Here is a 15,178-nt window from a genome sequence, read left to right as displayed (position 1 = left end):
TTATTTCAGTTACGATATTTGTTTCTTTTTTTGGCTCTAAGGTGTTACAAGTTCTTCATCAGAGAGATTTATTTTGTGCTTCGTAATTTATATCTTTGTGTCATGGATGTCAAAACTTCACAACATAGAAGGCAGTAAAAATGTTGAGCTCAGCAAGTCATAGTCCAGGCAGAATGTCAGCCATGGATTTGTCCTTCCTGGAAGTCGAGACATGATATTAAGGAGAAACGAAGAAGTCACTTATGTTTGTTTGTCACAGTGTAAGGACTAGCTTACCCTGATGGTGGGAAATTTGGACTCATCTCTGTCTTTTCCATATCAAAACTACTGTACTAATAAGGAAGGAAGGAAGAAAAAAATGAGGCAATTGCTAGACAATTAATTCTTGCAAAAGAGAAAAAATATGTTTACAGAACGATGTTTATATTATTAGATGGAACAACCATTAGGGACTTTAAACATGAGCCTTTTCAGTCTTTGTAACTCCCAGATGTTCCTGCTGGCAGAGGCCAGCTGTCCCTCAGCCTTACTGCTTGTGCATCCAAAAAAGGGATGTGGAGTGATGGAGTTTCACCTTACAGCTAAACACATCAAATGGTGATTTGCTTCTGCAGGGGCTGATCTTGTTGTTCTGGCTCTAGCCCCCATATAACCTCTGGGTGTGATTCAGCTGGCTTTTCCAATGCCAGACTGCTGCTTTTGTCCCTTTCCCAGTCACTGTATTGGATATGAGAGAAATAATGGGAAGAGGGTGCAGGGTAAAGCTCCTCTCAGTGCTTCTTTGTGTCTTACACTGCCTTGGCTGGGTGACATTATACCCTTAGGAATGTGGAGGTTACTCCTTTGCAAGTTCCATGCCTGGAGTTTGGGACACCTACAAAAGGATATTCTGGGGGATAGACATGTAGAAAGAAAAAGAGGTATTTTGTGGATCAAATGACTTCTCCTTTTCAGTGATAATTGATGAATTAAGAATAAAGCCAATTTTTAGAAGTGTGTGTTGTAATAATGAAAAGAGAGGGTTGGGTTGAAAGACTGGAGATGGTCCCATGACACAATGTTTAATCTTGATCTGGAATCGCAAGTTTTTTCCTTTGTTTTCTTTGAGACTCTGTAATTATTAAAAAAAAAAGTCCAACACAGCAGCTGGCTGAAGCAAAACATTTAAAAAACTTCCCTGCTCTGTGAAACATTTCCTTTTAACCCTGAACTGATGAACAGTGGAGAGGCAAGTTATTATTCCTTTCCTTTACAAGGAGAAAACATCAGCCTTTCCCTATTGCTGGTCAGCAGATTTCACCATGGATACAGATGACATAAAATACTTTTTTCTTTTCATTTTATGCTCCATTAAAATATACTTGGCTCAGTTCAGAGTACTTCTGAGATGGCCAGGTTTTAATCTTTCAAATAAAAATATGCCTGTGCTTTCTGATTTATTTCTCCTATTTATTGACTTCTTTTTATTTCAACATAACAAGCTAACTCTCAGGAACAAAGCAACACGTGAGAAATACTGTGGCAGGAATCCCAGTGCAGTGCAGCCTATACAGCAAAGCACCTGCAACAGGACGTGCTGATGATGACTTCTGCTGCATTTTAGTTGATAGATGGAGTTGGGGGTAGTGCTAAGGTCTCTAAATGCTATTGGTGGACTTTGCAAGACCCAAAGGATAGCAGAGTCCAATAAGACAGAAATGGTTTTGTATATGTATTATATGGGCTGAACACTACGGTCACGGTTGCAGGTACGTTTCAAAAAGCAGGTGCTTTAACATCCCACCCTCTCCCTGGCAGAGGGTTTGTGGTTGTGATGAGACCTGCTGTGGTCAAACTGCAGTGACAGAGGCTTAGTTCTGGTACTGGTAGGTATTATTACACATAGGGCACAGCGAGTTTGTTTTGGGGTTGCTTGTTAAAAATATAAGCAGTGAAGATTCCAGTTCTGAAGTTCTCACATTCCTCTAGTCCCTGGGAAGGAACAGGAGAGGCACAAGCTCAAAGAGGCAAGAACATCTTACATTTTTAGAAGGTACTGTGGAGAACATATTAGTATTATTTTGGTCACATGCATTCCAAAATTAAAAAGAGATAAGGAGTTTCACTGCAGGAAGATGTTAAAATAATCCAGTCTTATATTTAAAAATTAGAAAACAATCTTCCCAGTATGTTATTTAAAGGCTTTGAAGGCTGCTTGTATTAGATGATCCTGTCTCTCACAGTGCAGTATCAAAAGAATCAACTTTCTCAAGACCACAGGTAGAATTAAAATAGCAGAGAAAGGATGGCTGCCAGAGCTCCTTTTCCAGCACAGCGTCTTCTTGCAAGTGTTCTGGGAAAGAAGCAAGGAATAATAACAAGAGTGTTGATCTAACTCCTTTTCTCCAAATATATTCCAAGAATGACCTGAAAAATATTCCTTCTCTAAACTTGCAATGGATGTCCTCTTCCCTCTCCAGTGTCTCTCTCTAGCAATGAGAGAATTGCTGCAACAGGAATAAGGTCAACTCCTTATCTAGATTTTTATATTTTTTTTTAACTAGAAGTAGATTATTAAAAGAACAAATTGAGACCAAATTTGCTATGCAATATCATGTGGAAATGCCAGCTTGGTGGGAGATGTGTTTGAAAGTCATAAGAATATGCTCAGTCCTCTCAAATTTTTGTCTCCTAATTTTAGAAAGGAAACAGGTGCCTCAGAAGGTAAATAGTCTCAACAGCTACTTGCAGAAGTTCTTACAAAGAGAGTTTTCAGTGCCTATGAAAATGTAAACAGTGCTATGCTGCTGACTATTTATTTTGGCTTGGCTTTGGTGGTATAAACTTTGGAGTTTCGGTTGGTTTGCTGTAAATAGATGTCATGGGGGGCTGAGAATTCAAAAATGCATTACTTCTGTCGTGTCACTTTCTTCTCATTGTGTAGGATAGCTAGCAACCAAACTTATTTTATTGTACAGCTTTGCTGTTTAGAGTTATTACATACTAGTGAACAATTTGCTTAAGAAGCCTAGAAGGACCTTCTCCTAACAAGAACCAGTCTCAAGAACTGAACTTCAAATTCTCTGAAAAGGACATCTCTTGTCTCGTTTCCAAAGTGTTCGTCTTCCATTTCCCTTATAATTGCATGGTACTTCTAGGAGACATTCTGAGTTCTGAATCTCTTCTCATAACTAGACAGAAGAAGTTTTACAGAAGTCTCCTTCAGTGGGAAATGCAAGATTGTGTAGGTATTTAAGATGAGAAGTTCATATATTTTTGTGCAAAATCGTTATGCTGACCGGAAGACTTAGATGGTCCCACTTAACATCTGTGTAGTTTATCTGTAAACAGGGGAAGCAAATGAAGAATTATTAGGGACATTGGCTTGTTTTCTTCACACAATTCTAGGCTCAGTGCCAGAGAGGCCTTCCTTTCCAAAACTCACGAAAGGCTTTTTTGGGCATGGACTGCATCATGGTGACCGTTTGGAGAGAAAAAAATTCTTTAATTTTGGTGTATAAGCTCAGAAAATTCAGAAGCATCAGGTGAGAAAGAGGTGACGACATATTTGGGCTTCATTAAAAAGAAAAAAGCAGCAATAAGCCAGATTCAAGGAATTGGCCACCAAGGAAACACAGTAAACAAACAAACAAACAAGAAAAGGACATGATGGTTTGCAGGCAGGAGGTGCTCCTTGGTACTAGATGAGGCTGGAAAAGGTGCATGTGGTGGAAATTCTTCTTCTGTCTTCATGAGAGTAAATATTCACAGTTAGCATTATGTAGGGTGGGAATTTCTTGTACGAGTCGTGATAAATAAAAGCATATTGAGGAACAAGGAGGGCTTTGCTGCCTCTGGGAGAACAACCTTCCAGGCATGTCCCCACCATGCTGGGCAGGGCTGGCTGGAGATCCACTTCAGCCACTTAGGAACTTCTGCAGATGAACAACACAGAGAAGGACACAGATGTGTTCTGGGCAGGAAGAAACGCAATTTACTCTCTCATGAGAAGTCACAATCAGAGTGCGAGGGTACAACCCATGTACAGGCCATGCTGTCAGCCCTGCCTAGAGGCAGGGGCAGCTGCCCTGCTGCGGTACCTTCAGGGAGATTCTCTTGTCTACCCATATATATGAGCATCTTCTTAATGCTTGTGGATTGAACACAGTGATTACTCACTAGTAATCACTGACATAGAGATACTGAGCCACTGAATGTAAGGTGTTCACAGATATTGTTCATGACTCTAAGTAACTTATTCTGGAGAATCCATCTTATTACAGCCCTCTGCTTGTCATCTAATTGCAGTTCCATTATTCCTGTAGCCACAAAAGCAATGTGCTTAATCTTTCAATTTTCAGAGGATGAGTCAGAGGACTTGTTTAACCCATAAAGTATAACAATTTTTTCCTGTTTGTGACTTCCTGGCTTTACCTTACTAATCATGGTGTAAATATTTGACATTATTTCCAGGTAAGCTTATCTGATAAGGCTCACATTGCATAAAATAGAATTTTACATTATTCACCAAGATATTTATTTAATCCTCAATTCATGGGAATGAGGCTGAAAGTATTCCATAGAAGGACACAGTCAGGGTCTGAGTGACTTCCTCTAGCCTACATGCTAACATATGACTGGCTTTACTAGCAAACTTGTGACAAAAACACGGAACTACCACAGTCCTGTAAAAGTCTGTGAAAAAAGTCCAGCCAGGTTTTGCTACATAGTACTGAACTGTACATGTAAAAGGGAGGGATGTAGGGATTAGAAAACTCTTGCAAATAAATTTCTTTTTTCTCGGTGGAAATATTTTTCCTTCCTTTTGTTAGTGGAAAGGAAATGTAAGGAATAGGGACGGTATTTGTGGATTGCACCAAATACTGTCAATACTACAAATACTGAAGATTGGAGCAATATTGATTTATATAAAAGATAAGCAGGAGGAAGTGTACAAAATTATGTTTGTCCATCTTCCATGACTTGGAGAACTCACAGTGAAGTTCCTCTGCGTACGATACGTTGAGCTAAGCTGAAATTGCAATAAATCTGAGAAAGCTGCAGTACAAACTGAATGTACTGAACCACAAAATTTATGAAAATTGGTCTTATCTCATGTTCTGTTGTAGGTTCAGACTGTTTCTTAGCCTGATGCCAGAATTTAGTCAACTAGGTGTTTTTTAAAGACTAATTGGATTTTGAAAGAAAATATTTGCATAGGCATCAGATGTGCTTTTTGTTCCATTCCCTTTCTTAAACTGATATGGAGCATGCACCTCTATTACTGAAAATTAATACACCATTTTTGGACAAAACTATACTACTATTCAGCAAGACATACTGTAGCAGTCATGTGTAATGTGAAAATCACAGCAGCTCCTTAAAATCCCTTCATCACCAGCCAGTGCTGATGCAGCCTCGTGCAGGATGGTTAGTCACCTGCTCGACTCCAATCCCTCTCCTGGTGAAATGATTTCTTATGCTACCTTGTTAGGTTAGTCATCTGTTACTAGCTTGGGGAGGCTTATATGTTTCATTTTACCTCCCAGACCTAAGCTGCCAACGTGTAGAAGTACACTAATAAATGGCTGGAATTTAAGGAAGGGCAGAGTGACCAAATATCTAATTAAAACCTGGCGCAGTTGTGATTCAGGCCTCTAAACCAAAGTCCGTGGAAGCTAATAAAATGTGGGTCTTACAACTCTGTGCATAAACACAGATAAGAATCTAATTTTTGGCCCCTGGTTTTTGGAGACTTTTGGCACAGATTTCTTGAAGTGCAGCATAGAAGCCATTGTTACTTGACGGCTTCTCCAGACAGACACTGTGACAGCTGACCTATGATGCAACTTGTAAAAATTATAAAGAAACCATATTTCTTTCTTATAAGGAAAACAACGACAGCCTCAGATCATCACATTTTAATCTCCTCCTCTGTATTTCCTCTGAACTCAGAAGGAATTTGGCCAGGGCTCTCCACTAGTCCATCTTTACTGGAAATTTGTGCTGAATTAATTGGCAGACTCTGTAAAGCTTTTCTGCTTTTGCTGATGGTGATTACAAATCAGGACAATAGTGACTACAAATCAGTGCAATAGCAACCTAGAGGTGACAACTGCTCAGCTGCTTAAAAAGAATAGCAGAGAGCTGTTCTCCTGGGCATACAGGCTGCAAGCAGAAAGTTTTCCTTTTGTTAATGGTCCCTGATGGAATGGCTGTTCCATGTTTCTCTGGTTCTCTAAGTATGATGATATGTCAAGGGGTCTTGCAAATCCAAGTTTAACACCAGGTTTTCTTTCCATGGGGTAGGTACTTTTAAATGAAATGCAGCACTCCAAACTAGACAAAAATATGTTTCAGAGAACACCATAGACCAGAAATACCAGGAAAAATACTCCATAATTTTGGCGGCTATTGGTGGATATACTGACACCTAAAATTAGCCATATAGGTAATTTCAGTAAGGGTAGCCTAATTTGGAACAAGTAGCAGTTTCTGTCCCACTGCAGATGGAGTTGAACAGCTCATTTAGCAGCTGCTGCCAATCACAGCCCCAAAACCCCATTGGGCTGTCCTAAGTAGCAAACAGGTGATGTGATAATGGCTAATTGAGCAATTAACTGCTGTTATATGAAGAGGCTGAAGGGAGAGGAGGTTTTGCCTGGTTGGAGGGCGCATATTTGGGAAAGAAGTTTTGTAAGTTTTGATGTAAAGAGTTTGTTTAGTTTAGGTTGTTTGTGTGAAATATGTAGCGGAGTGACTTGAAAAAGCTATACTGAATTATCCTTCTAATTCACTAACAGGATACTGGCACCAAATCATCTGAGCAGCTGAGACTAGGACATTCCTACAGGAAGCTCCTCCGGTACAGATGGCTAGATATACAACCTGCAAGTGAGTTCAGTGGACTTCTAGTACCACAGTTTTAAGTAAATATGTTGAGTAGTAAAATATGGTTTAGGTAAATAGGTAAAGTAAATGATCAATTGAATAATCACTCTTATTTTAGCAGAAGTTTTCTGCAACTTGGGCTTTCTTCAGGGAGAAGAAAAAACCAGCATGTGGGTAAATGTCACCTCCCTTACCCCTTGATGGTAGCTGTATTTTTAAACAAAGCTTGGGAGCTCAAGCCTTAGAGGGGCATGGTTCAGAGCAGCAAAGGTGAATGCTGTGGTGGCCTTGCAGGTATTACAGTGCCTAGAACTGTGGCTTCTCAGGAGTTTACACGGTTTGCAGGCAGAAATCACTTTGCTCTGCCAAAATGCTGAGCTGCTGGGAAGGGTCATTATGTAGCTGCCTTGAGTTCAGTGGTGTGCTTGGCCTGCCTGCAAGGCCAGGAGTCTGTCTTCGGAGTTTTTGCTGTACAGCTTTGCGCATTTTGGAGCACAGGCAAGAGCCTGTGCCTGCTTTGTTAATGAGCCAGTCAAGCCTGTTTCTGCTTGCAAAGTACTCTAAGGACAATCTGTAGGTTTAATAGAAGGCTGAGGTATGTCCAGCCAAAGCATGCAAAAGATATCTCTTATCAATTCTCTTTTCTGTTTCTATTTTTATTCTTTTAATAAATTTTTTACTGTAATACTTCCAATAAAGACTGAGTAATAAAACTGGGGAGCAGGGCTATAGATTTGAACTGCTACCAGGGAGACAGAAGGTACTCACTGCTCAGTAGGATATTAAAGTTAGTTACTAAGTTAATCAATTAGTTAATTAAGCTCAGCAGAGTTTATGGAGCTGATGCTTAGAGTCTGACTAGCAGCATTTCCCAGCACTACACAGATGTGTATGTTCTTTTCTGTTCTTCTCTGTTTTAAATTCATCTTCGTGCTTTTTCCGTTGGAAGAGTTTTTAACCAAAATCTACATTTGTTGCCTTCTGCTGTGCGACCTGCACAGGGATATTCAGCAGAAGGCAGTGCTACCAGACCAGATGTGAGCTCAGACCTGCTCTGGAAGCTCTCATAAGTATTCCCTTTGCTCTTTGGCACTTAGTGAGCTGCACTGGCTGCTTACCTATGAAATGCCTGATGTCCCTGCAGCTGCTTACCTGGACAGAAATAGTAATAACAAAAAAAAATACGGAAAGAAGTTGGCACTTCACTTTTATAATTTAATTTGCTCTTGAACTCCAAAGCAGAACCTGAAAGTATCTCATTTAAGAGTGTAGCATTTTAATTGCATCATAGTCTGTATGCAGTGAGGTCTAACAACGTGTATTTTAGATTGAATTAGGGATGGGTTTGCTACTAATAACTTTCTCATTTCCTTGTGATGAATTTAGTGTTATTTTGTTGTGTGATCTGTTATTTCTGTAAATACTTTGCCTAATCTAGTTATAGGAGCATCTGCCTTTGTGAAGAATTCCATTACTATACCTGCTCCTTATATTTGCATCTCTGCTTTCCGGGCTTGATTGTCTTCAAATTTGTGCATCACAACAAGTTAGTCTGTTTTCCACTGAAATAAGTCACATTTATACAAAAAGTGCACTGCCTGAAAATTTGTGCAAGTCATATTATGTGTTCTTTAGAAACTCTAGTGTTTTATTTCTGTCTTTCTTGCTTGATGTTTGTGTTTTGTAGCCATAAAGAAGGAGAGGGAGAAAGAAAAGAGAGAAGGTTACATGAAATGTTTTCTTGCATAAAAATTAGGCTGTGAATGACTTTAAAGATCCTTTTACAGATTAAAGGGTTAAAAAAGTCACTGGAGTGTACTATTTAGAAGTATGAGGGCTTTTAGTAATGAAAAATCACCAATGAAAATGCTGAAATTATCTCTGTATGTATTTTTTCTTGAAGAAAACTGGTGTTGGAGCATGCATGTTTCCTTACTTTCATCTGAAATATTCTCTTGGAAAAAGCTACAGAAAGTGGGTGTAGAATAAATATTTTTGGTACTGCAAATGTATACAATAGGAGGTTATGTATTTGTTTTACATCATAGAAACCTGGCTGGGCTTAATCAATTGCTCCTCCTTGCTAACCTTCCTTGAGGTAATTTGGCTCTTGTTTTATTAGGGGTTTGTATAATTACGGTTTTTGAAATATTGCTACTATGTTGCAGGAGACAGTATCTGGAAAGAAAATCGGCAAAAAAGTGTGACAGAGAATTAATGTTCTAGTTATAAGTTTACAAGCAAATTTGAACAGTCTGTTCTAAACTATTTTGTACTTCTGGCATAGGAAGACAGAAAAGTGATGCTGGTAAGCTGGAGCAAGTTATGTGTTTGTGTACTTGGCGTGTGGGATTTTTGTGTGTTAAATTTGGCCAGATCTCTGTGGTCTGAAGTCAGTACAGCTTTGCTGGTCAGGACCAGGCTAATGGGAAGCTAATTTTTTTCATTTAATGTTATGTTGGAGATCAGGCTTGATATTCCCATTCTGTCTCGTGTGTGTGACTTTGTGCAAAGGTTGTCTCATGATCTGCCTTTGATTTCTTTGTTTACAACATAAAACCAAAATATCCTTAATCTGCAAGGAGTCTGGAAGAGTTTAGATAATTAGTGGCTGTTAGTACCGTGTCCTGGGGCGAGGTGGCTCAAACCTATCCACCTCTTAATTATGTCTTTCTGAATGGGATCACTCACCTTTTCAAACAAATCTTCCTTTGCTAATATATCTTCCAAAACATTTTTTTCAAGTCTTTCTTTTTGGAACCTAGAAAGAAAACGTGGTTTAAAATTTAACCAAAATCAATTGACTGGGGAGAGCAAACCCAACTCTTGCCTTATTTCAGTTTTACTGTGGGTTTGATGTCTCGCACACATTGCAGGTTGGGCAGAGCAGCAAAGGACCTGCCTTTCCCAACTCTTGTTCCTCCTGGGGGTGTTTCTGGGAAGGAGAAGGTAAGGTGGCTGTCTGTCAGCAGGGTCAGGGCCCTGAGCTGAAGGGAGGCAGCTGTGCTGATGAGACCTGTTGCACTGGGAAAGGTGGCAAAATCTTCCACAGCAGAAGTTTTTCCTGAGGTCACAATGTTGGTGGAGCAGGGGGGGAGTGATTTTTACACTGTTACTCCTGTACTATTTTACATCTTATTGTAGAAGCTTCCCTTTTGTTTGCCTGCTGTCACCTTCTGGCTCCTTTCCCTGATAAGAGGTTTTCTGTATGGGCAAGCCTGTTACATCTCACCAGGTAGCAAGTGCTCTTCTCCTGCAGTCCAGGCTTCAGGAAAGACAAAATAAAGCCTAACAGAAAACCTGAGAGAGATCACGTGGATGGTCTTCTGAAGACACCACTAAATAAATGTTTGTGACAGTGGGAGTTCTCTACATGTGATGTACTCTTTCCAAGTATCCCAGGAGGAAGTATACCTCACTGACTGGGGACATTCATGGATCTATTGAAAGATGGAAGAATGAATAAACAGAAGGCTTTATTTAAACAAACAAAAAAGGAAAAAAGAGAAAAGGAAAAAAACCCACCTCCTGGGTACCAGAAGCAATGCTGTTTGCTGTGATCCTTTATTTGCACAGTAGGCAGGTATTTTAATTTCTCTATTCTAATTACAGTGGCAAGTACATGTTGCCCATTTCACCTTTTGTTGTTGGGTTTTCTGTTCCAAGTATTGTAATTCACATAGAACTGCCTGGAAATGCACAGTCTGCTCTTGGTGTAAATAACTTGCTATCAGTTGCTTTTGAGTAGGATTTTGGCCCCTATCTGATGGAGGAGACAGAACAGCACAGTGGGGAGCTGTGCATGATGAGGAAATGACTCAGGCCATCTTTACATCTCATTTGAACCTGCGGCTGAGGATTCTTGTACTTCAACAGGCCTGGCTTTAAACTTGTGCACTTAAACACAAGGATGGATTTATTTCACTTATGATCTAATCTGATCTGTGCTGCTGGATTAATTACTTTCTAAATGAGTGTGATGATTCCATGTAATAATGGTGCTCTTTTTTCCCATTTATGGGGACTTAATGCCACGAAGGATTTGAAGCTTGGCATAAAACCATCCAGCAGATCAGTATGATAAGTAATGGAACATTTTACTGATAGCAAATTTCACTTGGTGGTATGAGACAGTTAGAGATGTAGCTGGTCAACTTCAGATTTCTTGCCTTTTCTTCCCTCCTTGGTGTCTACTCCTGCTAATAAGCTTATAAGAACAAGTACAGTAAGTTTGGTTTCCTGTGTTACTCTACTTCTCTGGCATAAACAAATCCACAAAGTAAAGGCAAAATGAATATGGATGTCTTAGTTGCATACTTGCATTTTTATCAGAAATTATAGTCTTTGCTCAGCTGAGCCTTTCAGTTGCCCTGGATACAGGCACTTTGTGTATTAATGTTCTCTCCTTATCAGAACTTGTCAGGAACTTTCAGTGAAAGAAGAAAATGATAATTCAACTAGTCTTTTAAGTTCTGATAAAAATCAGTGGTATCTGAGCTGCTTCTGGCAAAGATGTCTTAGCTCTTGTGGTGAAATTCTTTTCCAGAGTTGAGAGAAAAACACTTCTAAAACCTATTGCCTGGACACTGAGGTGGCTTGAAAACCCAATGTCTTCTATTTGTTTTCAAGAGGTCTATCTAAAGCAGACTGCTGGTTGGCCACTGCTGCTCAGCTTTATGTAACCACATTTAACAGGAGCTCTTTCTTCCATACAGCAGCTGAGGGTGCTGAACTAGTCACCATTTCAACCAGGTTTTGTTTGGATGTGGAGACCCACTGTGGCATGACCTAAAGCTGTATATTGTGGGGACTTAAGACATTTACTTTTGGCTTTGGATGAGCACAGAAAGGACTGGCATGGCTCCTGAAAACACAAATGGGCATCCAAAACCAATGGGTGTGATTCCTAGCCTGCACTCAGCCTCAATTAACATTGGTTAAGTCTTTTCTAATGCTTTCCTACTGAGACTTGGCTATTAGGGATTGCATCTCATAAGGTTACCTGGAGAGCTTGTGCCTGCAGAAGAAATCTTTGTGACACTGACATGGTGATTGCAGAGCTCACCTCTGTCAGCAAGCATGGATGAAATAGGGGGTGTTTCCTTCAGGCTGAGGGTGAGCCCTGGAAATCATGCAACTGAAACTAAGCACAGTAAGAGCCTTGGCCACTCCCAGTGTCCTGAGCAATATGTATTTATATGATTTTGGAAAAGCTGATTTCTCTGGAAACTACAGAAAAGCTAGCATTTACAAAGCAGAGTTTATTTGTCTGATGCTAATACTACTTGATCTGTGTCGGACTACATCTGGGTCTTGGATTTTTGCCTAATAGACGACAGCTTTGGAACTAGTGTGTTATAACAAATTAACTGAAACACCTGCTTTATTATGGTCACACTTTCTTTCTTAGATTGTTGAGACAGCACTATGAAATTTTAATTTATTTGAGGATATATTGCCATTTAGTGCTTTGACAACTTGCCAAGTGTTAAGTGACTGAGTTTTCCAGCTACATGAAACTCTGACTTCCTTGGTTTTGTTCCTTTGAACTATTATTCTGTTTCACCAGCACACTGAGTCACCCCCATACACTGAAGTTATTTGGTAATATTCCTGGAACACTGTATAAACCAGTTTATTCTGAGAAGTTACAAACTAAAACTGGCAAAATCTTACTCAGCAGACCTACTCCTCTTACTCATTACAACTTATTCCAGCTGACACCAGAGGCCACCTACCTTTTGCCACCTACCAAGTTTCCTGGGAAACTTGGTCAAATGTGTCAAGTCCCAAACCTGTGGTATCAGAACATTTCTCAGGAGGTGCTATCAAGCACCATTGCACAGTTCAATGTGGAAAAAATGCTCTTTCAGACATCTGCATGAAGGAGGAGAGCTTTGATGACAGTGCAATGAAGTTTAACCTTCTTCTCCAAAACGACAGTGTTTGTGCACACATATAGAGCCAAGGATGGAAGATGAGAAGAAAAGTGAAACATTTAAAATATTTTGTAAAAGTCCACCATGTTTACTGACACAAACCAGCAAAGAGTGGAGAGACTGATAAGGAATGCTTTTGCTTTTACTTTTACAGAGCAGATACTGGCTGGGTTTTGGCTGTCCCTGTGTTCTGTGAACACCACAAGAGTGACTGATTATGCAGACAGTTATGGAGTTGGAATTCCCTGGATGAGAATTGTTTGGTGGCAACAACTTTTGCCAAAACAGAACCCTGAGTTTTATATATGCTTTAAAGCGATGTTTAAATGCCTCTCTTTAAATCATAATGAGAAAATTGTGGTGGTGGAAGGTATTATCTTAGGTTTGGCTACTTCTAAGCTTGTGTGCTTTACAGAAGACATTTAACCTCTGAAAATGAAAGGATTACTTCTGAAAATACCTCCAAGACTGTTATCAGGAAAGAAATGTGCTTCTAGGCTCCTTGCCAAGCCTCGAGGTTGCATCTGTCCTTTTAGAGTATGTTTTGTTAGTGCTAAAGAGACAGTGTACTCCTGTGTGTGTTGTCTCTTTTCACTGGAGTAAGAGAAGTGACCTTTCAAAGGATAATTAATTGGATTTTTCTTCCTCTTTTGTATGCTAGTTTCCTACTGAATCTAAACTGTAAGGGCAGAGACTTGCTGGCTCTGTGATCTGTTGAACTGTACCTTCCATCTTATCAGGGCAGCAAATTACAGGTCTCCAATATCTATTGTTGTTGAATGAAGGGCTCAGTGGGTAATTAATATTCCAAAATACCTAGGTATAAGACACTTGTGGAGAAGTTTTGGACAGTAAACAAACTCATAAAAGTTGCAGAACTTTTCTACCCAGCATGTAATCAGCCAATAGGGAAACCTGATGGCTAATTTTCAGGTCATTTAAATGTGTTTTTTTCCTCCTCCTTTTTACCGGCAGTGATGGATGGGATGGGCCAGGATTGGAGGTTTTGTTCCAGGCCCTAAATATGCTTTCCCATATCATGATGGAGCAAGCTGGTTTTTGTATTTGATAATTTGAACACTTAGGAAAGCAAGCAGTCAGTGGTTTGAGTGCTCAGAGGAGTTGGGAATTCACCTTTGCTCTCAGTGTTTGCAGTAGCACTGACCAGGTGAGAAGGGCTGGAATAGCCGGGTCAGAAACATGATATATCTGCATGGGGGAGGAAACAGGCACAACTGTCATGCAAATAATAATTGGAAGAAAAATCCACACAATACTCAATTAACAAGTGATCCTAATGAGAATGGTAATGGTACATAAAAAAGGCCCTAAACATCTAAAGAACTTGCATGTGAATCTTGAAAAGTTCACTTCCAGGTTCCTCCCTTGAGATATGTGGCCCTAAATTGCTCATCAGTTGAGGGTGTTATTTCTTTTTGATGCTGACGTTTTCTGTATGATTTTTCAATTTCTTTAGAAAGTCAAGGAAACGTATTAATATTTTATGGAGGGGCAGAATTCCAGCTTGTGTTTGTATAAAATTCTATCAGCATGCTATTTAGACACACCACTGCTCGGACTTTTATTTAGCTTATTTTATTTCATGTTTGAACTTAAGGGGTTTTTTCCTTCTTTTGCAGCATATATATCAGTACTAATTCATCTATATATGAGTAATAGCTGGCAAGTTTCCAGAATGTAGAAGTCTCTGAAGAAACCTTATTCAGAGTCGCGTTGCTTACTGTAGTGGGAAAGCAGAAATAATCTGCACCCCTGATAGCAGCATCTTTTTAAGGAATTACTAAAAGAGAACACAAGTGACGCCTCTTAGTATGTATTAATATGCTAGAACTGCATGAGATGCTTGATTGGCCACTGAGAGTTCTGCAATGTGCATTTACCCCCTTCCAGTTTTGGTAATGTCAGCTCTTAGCTACGTCACCTTCCTCTTCTTAAACAAACTAACTGCAATCTTCACAAAGTGGAAGTAAACATAAATTTCACTCTAAACAGGTAGGTCTGACTGCCTTTTATGGACTAAACTGTGACAAGGCCAAGGACAAGTGTAGCTTGTGGTGGTAGTACTGTCTAAATTGGAATGAAACAAAAAAAATTATTAACTCATAAGTGAGTTTTAAGAGTCCTTTATCAATTATGGGAAAGAATTTTTATAAGGAAGTTGTTGAGGTTTAACAGATTTTAGGTCTTCAGTGTGAGTTTATGAATGGATGATGGGCAAGTCTAAGAATTAGATGATTTCCTGAAGAGTATCTCCAAACTTTTTTGGCTTCGGTCATTAACTGAGCCCTGCACAGTCCTCCTGCTTCAATTAAAAGCAGAGACATCAAAGACTCCTGTAATATTTGAAG

Source organism: Pseudopipra pipra, chromosome 9, assembly GCF_036250125.1.
Source record: "Pseudopipra pipra isolate bDixPip1 chromosome 9, bDixPip1.hap1, whole genome shotgun sequence".
Taxonomy (NCBI): Eukaryota; Metazoa; Chordata; class Aves; order Passeriformes; family Pipridae; genus Pseudopipra; species Pseudopipra pipra.
Note: the sequence above shows the minus strand (reverse complement) of the source record.